Here is an 8,718-nt window from a genome sequence, read left to right on the forward strand (position 1 = left end):
GAAAATTAATAAGATTAGAGTTAGTCAAAGAAGGCTTCAAAGAAAAGATAAGCTTGCACAGGGAACTTAAAGATTGTGTAGCAAGTGCACTGGTCAAAAAAGATGAAGATTTGTTTTAATCAGAGGAAGTAACCTGACTAAAAGTGAAAAGGTAGAAATAAGCAGGCATATAGAGAGGGAGTAATAAATTGGCTGAAGATAACAAAGTGTCTGTATTGTGGATCTGGGGAGTATATGGATACATGAGGTGAGACCAGTTGATGAATGACTTTTTTTTTGACAGTAAACAAAATATATTTTATTTTAAAATAACATAAAATTGTTGAAATTTTTCAATACATGCAACATACAATGGTGTTTTTGAAACAAAGATTGTTAATCACTACTTTTAAACTTGTCTTTAAAAAAGAATGCACTTAGCTACTTTGACTCACTTAATGTTTTCCTGATTGTGAGTAAAACATTTCTTTTGTTCTTTCCCTTCACATTTTTTAAGTAGCATTGTACTTCATAAGTAAGTCTAAATATACATAGTAACTAGTTTGTCATTCTACACAACAGGCAAGAACTGCCCTCTTTCAAAAAATGTAAACACCTAGATTTTTGGTTATTTTCCATTAAACTAGGTTTGAGAGAAAGCCAGCATCATACAGAAAAGTCATTTATGCAAATAAAAGCCCAGAGAAAGAACTTTATACACTTGGTCCTAGTAAAACCACACTTTATAAAGTTGAGGAAAAAAAATGTTTTGCTATGCCTACTGTTCCCCCTCCACCCCCATTTAGAGAAACTAGAGACAATAAGAAACGGATCTATCTGTAAAAATGTAAACATCTTAGTCACAATTTGCATTATTTGGTTTCTAAAAATAATGCTTTATAAGTGAAGTTCAACATAACTGCAGAATAAGCGTAATTATATGAACAACGTAGTAATGTTTTACTCCGACTTAGGCTGTAGCTTGTTTTTTTCTGGCTGAAAGAAATATTCTTCAATGGCACTGACGAGTTCGTCTAATTCTTTCTTTAGCTGTTCATGGTCACTGTTTCCAGGAGGCACACAGAATTCAGCATAATATTTGATTTTGGGTTCTGTTCCACTGGTCCTTAGAGTTGCCACTCCTCCATTTGCAAAGGTAAAAGTAATCATTTGGCTGCTTTTACTCGTAGGAAGAATAGCTTTTTTGTCAGGTTGGCTGCTATCATAGCCAGTGGTAAGATCCCTAATTCCAGAAACTTCAAATTTGCCACAAGTCTTTGGGTAATTGTTCTTTCCATCATAATTTCTAAGATTTTCAAATAAATTTTGGATGATGTTTTGGTCATGGCAAATAAAGTATGAAGCCTTGGTAATATGATAGCCATATTCAACATAGATGGCTTTTAGTTGCTGAGCCAAAGACATATTCTTAGTTGCTAGGAAACTAGCCAATTCTGCACTTATAACAGCAGCACTGACACCATCTTTGTCCAGAACAAAAGGACAGCACATATAGCCAATAGCTTCTTCGAATGCAAAAAGAACAGTTTTTCCCTGGTCTATTAGTTGTTTTGCTCGATTTCCCATCCACTTAAAGCCCGTTAATATTTCCTCAAAATGAAAACCTTCCTTCAAGGCAATGGCCCTCAGGATCTTTGAAGAAACTGTGCTGGATAACATGTACAAGTCTTTAAGAGCATTTTGATCTTGATTCTTTTCCTTCCAACAGGTAAAGAGCCACCAACCTAAAAGAGCTCCCATCTCATTTCCAGAAAACACTTTCCATTCACCATTTTCTTGCTGTTCTGCTACTGCAAGTCTATCAGCATCTGGATCATTTGCTAAAATAATTTTAGCCTGTGTTTTTTCAGCCAAAGCAAATGATAACGTCAAGACACCTTTACCTTCTTCAGGATTTGGGTATTTCACTGTTGGAAATTCTGGGTCAGGAGCTTTCTGTTCAGGAACAGCATCAGGAGGAACAAAGTCAAATGCCTTGAAAGCAGACTGTACATGGCCTACTCCATGAACAGAAGTATGGACAAATTTCAATGGGGTTGATAGGTCGATATTTCTGTGAAAACAGTATTTCTTTAGGTCTTCAAAGTAATCATTATTGATTATAGAGTATGGATCATGAAAAGTGGGTTGTTATTAATTATACTGTCATCCCATGCTTTAGTCTATGGCTCCAGATTTTCTTCAATAGCTTGAGATATTCCTTTATCATGAGGAGAAATGATCTGAGCTCCATTATCCCAATAGACCTTATAACCATTATCCTGCTTTGGGTTATGGGAGGCTGTGACCATGATTCCTGCACAAAGATTCAGACGGCATAGGGCACAACGGGAGTTGGTGTTATTTTAGAAAAGAGATACACAGGAACCCCCTGACTAATAAAAGCTGTTGCGGCCAGCTGTGCAAACCTTTTGCTGCCACCTCCACTGGATGGGTGAGCTCGGGCATCATAGCCAATCACCACACCTCTTTTCTTAGATCACTGAATGTTTTTTCCAAATATCTGCATAATCCCTGAGTAGTCTGAATAATAGTTAAGTCATTCATCTGTGCAAATCCAGGTCCCATTGCAGCTCGAAGGCCAGCAGTTCCAAACTCCATTCGGGAACCAAAATACTTTTGTAGTTCTCCTCTATTGTTATTAGCAATCATTTGTTTCACCATTTCTAAAGTTTTAGGATTCTTGTCCCACCGCAGTCACTGGGTGGCCGCCTGGTCCAGCGTGAGTCCCCACCTGGACCAACCCCCGCTGCCACCGAAATAGCTGGGGCAGCTGCAGCCGCCTCTGCTGTTCTGGTCGCCATCCCGTTCAGTAGTGTCCTGATGAATGACTTTTAATACCAGGCAAAGAATTATCTGATGGATAATAAGAAACCTTTATAAGCTTTTAACTAGTGGATCAAAATGGTTTAGGGATATTTAGGGATATTCTTCTGCTAACTCAGTAGGATGGATGAGATTGCAAGCAGAGGAAGCCTCTGTAATGATGTAGGTGAGTTCTGCTTTTTAGGTTGGATTTCTGGTGCCTTTATTTCTTGTTCCAGAGGATGGTGTTTTAGTTTAGCAGGTCCACAATTTTTATTTAATCAATTTACCCACTTGATTCAGTTAAGTTATGTGAGAGATGATGTTCAGAAAGATGGTAGACTACTCACAATTAATCATTAAAATGGAGTCATGGAGTATCAAAACAAGTGAAGTTTCAAGTTCTCAACCTAAGTCTCATTTCAGATGGGTAGGATTGAACCAGTCCTCATTTTGATTGGTTAGAAGGCTATAGGATATGTAGATAGGTGGGATTGAAGCAGCCCTTCTGTTGAATAATTGGGATAATTGGTTTTGCAAATTGCATGTTCTGATTAGCTAGCTTTCAAATAACTAGCCAATCATAAACAAGGGGAGGGACCATCTTTGTGTCAGGGACTAGGATAGAAGACTTCCTGCTCCCATACTTTGTACTTGCTTGCTGGCTATAACACTTGTAACTTGTAACACTGGCTAGTGAGTACCTATTCTCTAAGGATGAAATAAAAAAAAATCTTTGACATACTGAGGCCATGTTCAAGATTCTTTTGAGTAGGCTGTCGTTTTTCTCATTCATGCTAATTAAACCCATGAGAGAATCTGAGAAATACTAGCTATTGAGAAGAATGAAAAACTTGTGGCAGCAAGTGCTAGGGCACTCACTTTTCAGTAGGGAAATTAACTTAAAATGCTCAACTAAGTTAGACAGTGTGTGTGTTGGTGTACACCTTATGGCTTGTTCAGTTCTAGAGAAAAATGGATTTAACCAGATGACCACTACTAAATTCCACTTCCAGACTTTTTTCTTTGATGAGTTAGGTGGAAGACAAAAGGCCATTCTTAGGGAGATAGTCTAAGGTTAATAAGCAAATTTAGAACAGTGTACTCTTGTTGAGAATATTGTTTTTACCAGATCCTTGAAGTTATTGGGCTTTGACCAGTTTTGATGGCACTATGATCTACTCTTCTCCATTGTAAAAAAAGGATTTCGGTATTGATAGGGATCATAGAAAGGAGCTCCATTTTAGTCTTTGAACCAATTGGTTTAAGAAGGAAAAGGATAGTGAAAATTCTTAGATGATTTCTAAAATGTTAATACAAACTGAATTTTATCATGTTATAACTTTGCTCCTGAAAGATTGTTTTAAATGTTTCATCTTGGTGAGATTGGTGAGGATGACTGTATTGGTTTGGACATCTAAGATAGGATTAATGTTAAATTAAGCAAAATATTTTTGGCAGACTTGTGCCAAAAATATCAAGTACAATTCCCTCCCCCCTTTTTCACTGAAGACATGGAACGTAATTTTAGTTGGCAATTTTCTAGGAACTGAGAGGTCAAGTTGAAGAAGGGGAGCATACTAGACAGTCAGTTCAAAGGGTGAGAGTAGTGTCATGAATGAGGAATAGCAAGTAGACCAGTGATTTGGGACACAGAGTTCCCATCCTACAAAAGGGACTCAAGAAAACTGGGGAAGTAGAAAGGGGCCAGGTTATGAAGAACGAAGTAGCAAAGTGTAAAGAGCTGGACTTGGAGTTATAAAGACCTGAGTTCCAGTCCCATTTGTAATTGCTAGCTGTGTGTGACTAGGGCAAATCATTTGCCCTCTCCCAGCTTCCCTTTGCTATGGAAAATAATAGCACTTACCTCATGGGGCTCTAAGCAACAAATGAGATAATGTAAGGTAATATATTTTGTAAACTTTAAAACTACATAAATGCTAAATGCCATCATCATTGTCATCTTCATTTTCATCCTCATTAGCCAATGAGAAGATTTTTTGAGTTGATCCTGGAGGTCATAGGATGCCACTGGAAATCACAGAGTAGAAGGTTGATATGATCAGAGTCAGCACTTAAGCAGACTTACTTTAGTAGCTGAGTGGAAGGTGGACTGGAGTAGAGAGAGACTTGTGGCACAGAGACTAATTAGAAGGCAAGAAGGTCTGAAGAGGTAGTGACTGTAGAAGTGGAGAATAGGGTACATGATCAAGAGATGTTGTGAGGGTAAGAAAAGAGACAAAAAAGGTGGGGTGGCAGGAAAGAGAGGGAGAGGGAGTCAGAGAAGAGTTTTGTTTGGGATTGTCTTGAATTATTGTTTTGATCAGACTAGCTAAGATTTTCACAGTTGATCATCCTTATAATGTTGCTGTTACTGTGTACAATTTTCTCTTGGGTCTGCTCACTTTGCTTTGCATCAGTTCATAAAAGTCTTCCTAGGTTTTTCTGGGATTCTCATCATTATTTCTTATGGCACAATAGTATTCTGGTACAATCATGTACCACAATTTGTTTAGCCATTTTCCAATTGATGGGAATCTCCTCAATTTCTAATTCTTTGCCACCACAAAAGAGCTGCTATAAATATATTTTGTATATAAAAGTCTTTCCCCCCTTTTCTTTGATGTTATTGGGATATAGACCTTGTAATAGTATTACTGGATCAGAGGGTATTCACAGTTTTATAGTCATTTGGGCATAATTCTAAATTGCTCTCCAGAATGGTTAGATTAGTTCACAACTCTACCAACAGTTCATTAGTGTCCCAATTTCTCCACACCACCTCCAACATTTGTCATTTTCCATTTTCTTTTCATCCAACCTATTCCTAAACAAAAATTCCCTTTACAAGATAACTGACAAAGTTTTCTAGCCTTTCTTTGAAGATTGCCAGTGATGGAGTGCACACTACTACTTGAGATAGATGATTTCATTTTTATTTAACTGTTAGGAAGTTTTTCCTTATATGGTTCTCAGATTTGTCTCTTCAAATTTCTGCCACTGCTCAATGGTCTACTCTCTGGGACCATATTTCCTTTTCTACATGATAGCTCTTATAGTATTTGAAGATGGGCATCCTTCCTCTCTACCTCAACTCATCATGTCTTCATGGAAAAAAATCCTTGATTTCTTCATCCAACCTTCATATAGCTTCAATTTGAAGCCTTTCTCCATTCTGGTTGCCATTCTGTGGATACTACTCCACAGTTTATCAACATCCATCCTAGAAAGACAGTGAGGCTTTGTACTAGACAAAATATAGGGCAATAGTCTGACTTCCTGTTGCTATTGTTATTGTTGATGCTGTTGTTACTAAGAGATATAATAGCAGCCAGTATTTATATTTGGCTTTAAGGTTTGCAAACCATTTTATTGTGTGGTATATCATCTTCTTTGATGTTCACAACAACCCTGTGAAGTAGGTATTAGGGCAAGAATGTGGATTGGTAGCAATCACTGTTTTCTTCTTTGCTTAACTTTTGTTCTTGTCCAATTCCTTGGCATGTCAATCAAATAGGATTTTAGAAGTGGAGTGGGCATATTTATTTCAGAGTGGGTTTCTTTTTGGTAGAAACTTTCATCAGGTTTTTTAAGGCACAGAATTCCCATCTAAGCTAAAAAAAGTTACAAGGAATCTAATAACTTCAAGTCATATTTAAACATTTAAACATTCAGAATAAGAAATTTTTAAAATAAAAATCAATTCTATACATAAGCAGTCAAAAGAAAAGACTTCATTCTATCTTTGAGACTCCAGCTGACTTCTGTTTATCAATTTTAATCTTTTAGTCACTTATCAACATGTAATATCTGGCTGATAAAGGATGCCCTAGTTTTTTGGGTCATAACCTAGGCCCATGTTGGCAAACCTATGGTACATGGGTCAGAAAGGGCTGCCCCCTTTGCCCTCCCCACCACACCTGAAGACATTTCTCACATCACCTGCCCCTCTGTCCAGCAGCCCAATGGGAGCACTTCTTCCCTCCCCTGTCAGGGGTAAGGGGGGGCATCACATGTAATGTGAGGGTTGCAGTTTGGGCACTTGGTCTCTAAAAGTTTTGTCATCACTGACCTAGGCTAATGACTAAATAACTGGCAGGTTTTATTTGTCAGATAGAAGCTTTCTAGTCATTACACCTTAGCAGATGGGAACTAACAGTCCAGCAGAGAGCCTGAAAAATTAGACCCTAGAATATGATAGTAGAGTGAAGTTTGATGAACTTAAGATCAATGGAGATGGTCAACACCAAGAGGGGATGCAACACAGTCCTCTGAGAAAATAAGCTTAACAGAAAAGAATAAGATATGACCACCAAAGGACATTAGCAGCCTTTCAATGAAGGAAGTATTAGTTGCCCTGGCCACATGTATATATACATCAGCCATATTCTTGTCATAAATTTCCCTGGACAAGTAAATTTCTTTCTTGTGCAAATCTATTTTCTAACTCTATACTCTCTACCAATGGCAGTGTCAGAATCTATACAAAAGTAAACCTCATGTATGCATGACAGGGATTTTATTCTTATTACATTATTTGTGATTCTCTGATTATCTTGTTTTTAATGAATGTATAGTGGTCTATATAACAGAGAGTTGTGTAATATTTAAATTAATATCAATAGGGGGCAGCCGGATAGCTCAGTGGATTGAGAACCAGGCCTAGAGACAGGAGGTCCTAGGTTCAAATCTGGCCTCAGACACTTCCCAGCCGCGTGACCCTGGGCAAGTTACTTGACCCCCATTGCCTACCTTTACCACTCTTCTGCCTTGGAGCCAATATACAGTATTGACTCCAAGACGGAAGGTGAGGGTTTAAAAAATAAATTAATATCAATAACTCCAAGTATTATATTTTATAAGGTTTATGAATAATCACTTGAAGTAGAAAGAAAATAAACTAAAAGAAATAGAAGTTCAAACCTAATTATCTAACAAAAAGTAAACCCATGTGTGTAGATTCTCCTGGTTGGCACAAAGCCTGCTTTCTTAGCTGCAATAAGGGGAAAAAGAGAAAAAGAGCCAGAGGGGCAGGGTCCCAGAAACTTTATCTCCAAAATGTGAGGACATAATGTGAGAATGAAAGTGGGATGCTGGGATTTAGAGTTTCAAGGGAGCACATTCTAATTATACAGTTGCTTGAAATGTTAAATGCCATAGATTTAAGCATAGCTTATTGGGCACTCCAAAGGATACCTTTAATCAGTCAGTCAACAAGCATTTATTATGCAAATTAAATGTTGGGGGGATGACAAGAAAAGCAAAAACACAGTTGTGCCTTAAAGGAATTTACAGTCTAATGGGTGAAACTGTGCTGATTGTGAAGTTCAGAGACAAAGTTCCAAGTGTGATTAAATAATTATTAGTTAGACTAGCAATAACCAATAAATTGAGATCATTGGTCTTTCCCTTTCTAAAGACCTCAGTTAGTGTTCACAAAGTCCTTTAAATCCAGATGTGTCTTCCTTCTGATTGACCTGATAGTACATCATTGGGACCTTCTCTGAAAACATAAGGAAACCCTGATTGGTAGATGGATTGACCTTCCATGTCACACCCCCTTCGAGACTTTAGGGAGTTCCAGTTGCTCCATGAGAGATAGCTTCCTCCAGCAATTTTAACAAAAAACGTATAAACTGTCTTTAGTCAGGTTTTTACTGGCTTAGTCTCCCTTTTTTTAAACTAGTCACCTCAAACTTTGATTAGGAGAGGCAAGGATATGAGTCATAGTGGGGGTGGGGAGCTTGGCTCTAGCTGCCTTCTGTTTATGGGGTAAACAAAAGCAAGAGCCTCTGCCAGGCAAATGCTTTTGGGACTAGTATTGCTCAATTACAACCTTTAGAAACTGCCTGACCTTCAGAAGTGGAGTTTGAGAAAATGAATGGATTCACAGAGAAATATTGATAATAAATA

At 37.8% G+C, this 8,718-nt stretch overlaps 1 pseudogene; it reads right to left on the reverse strand.

Annotated features, from left to right (window-relative positions):
• Window positions 1–939: 939 nt before the first annotated feature.
• Window positions 940–2,804, reverse strand: LOC123252026 (annotated as a pseudogene).
• Between the last annotated feature and the right edge of the window lie 5,914 nt (window positions 2,805–8,718).

The sequence above is a fragment of the Gracilinanus agilis genome, chromosome 6 (genome assembly GCF_016433145.1).
Source record: "Gracilinanus agilis isolate LMUSP501 chromosome 6, AgileGrace, whole genome shotgun sequence".
NCBI lineage: Eukaryota > Metazoa > Chordata > Mammalia > Didelphimorphia > Didelphidae > Gracilinanus > Gracilinanus agilis.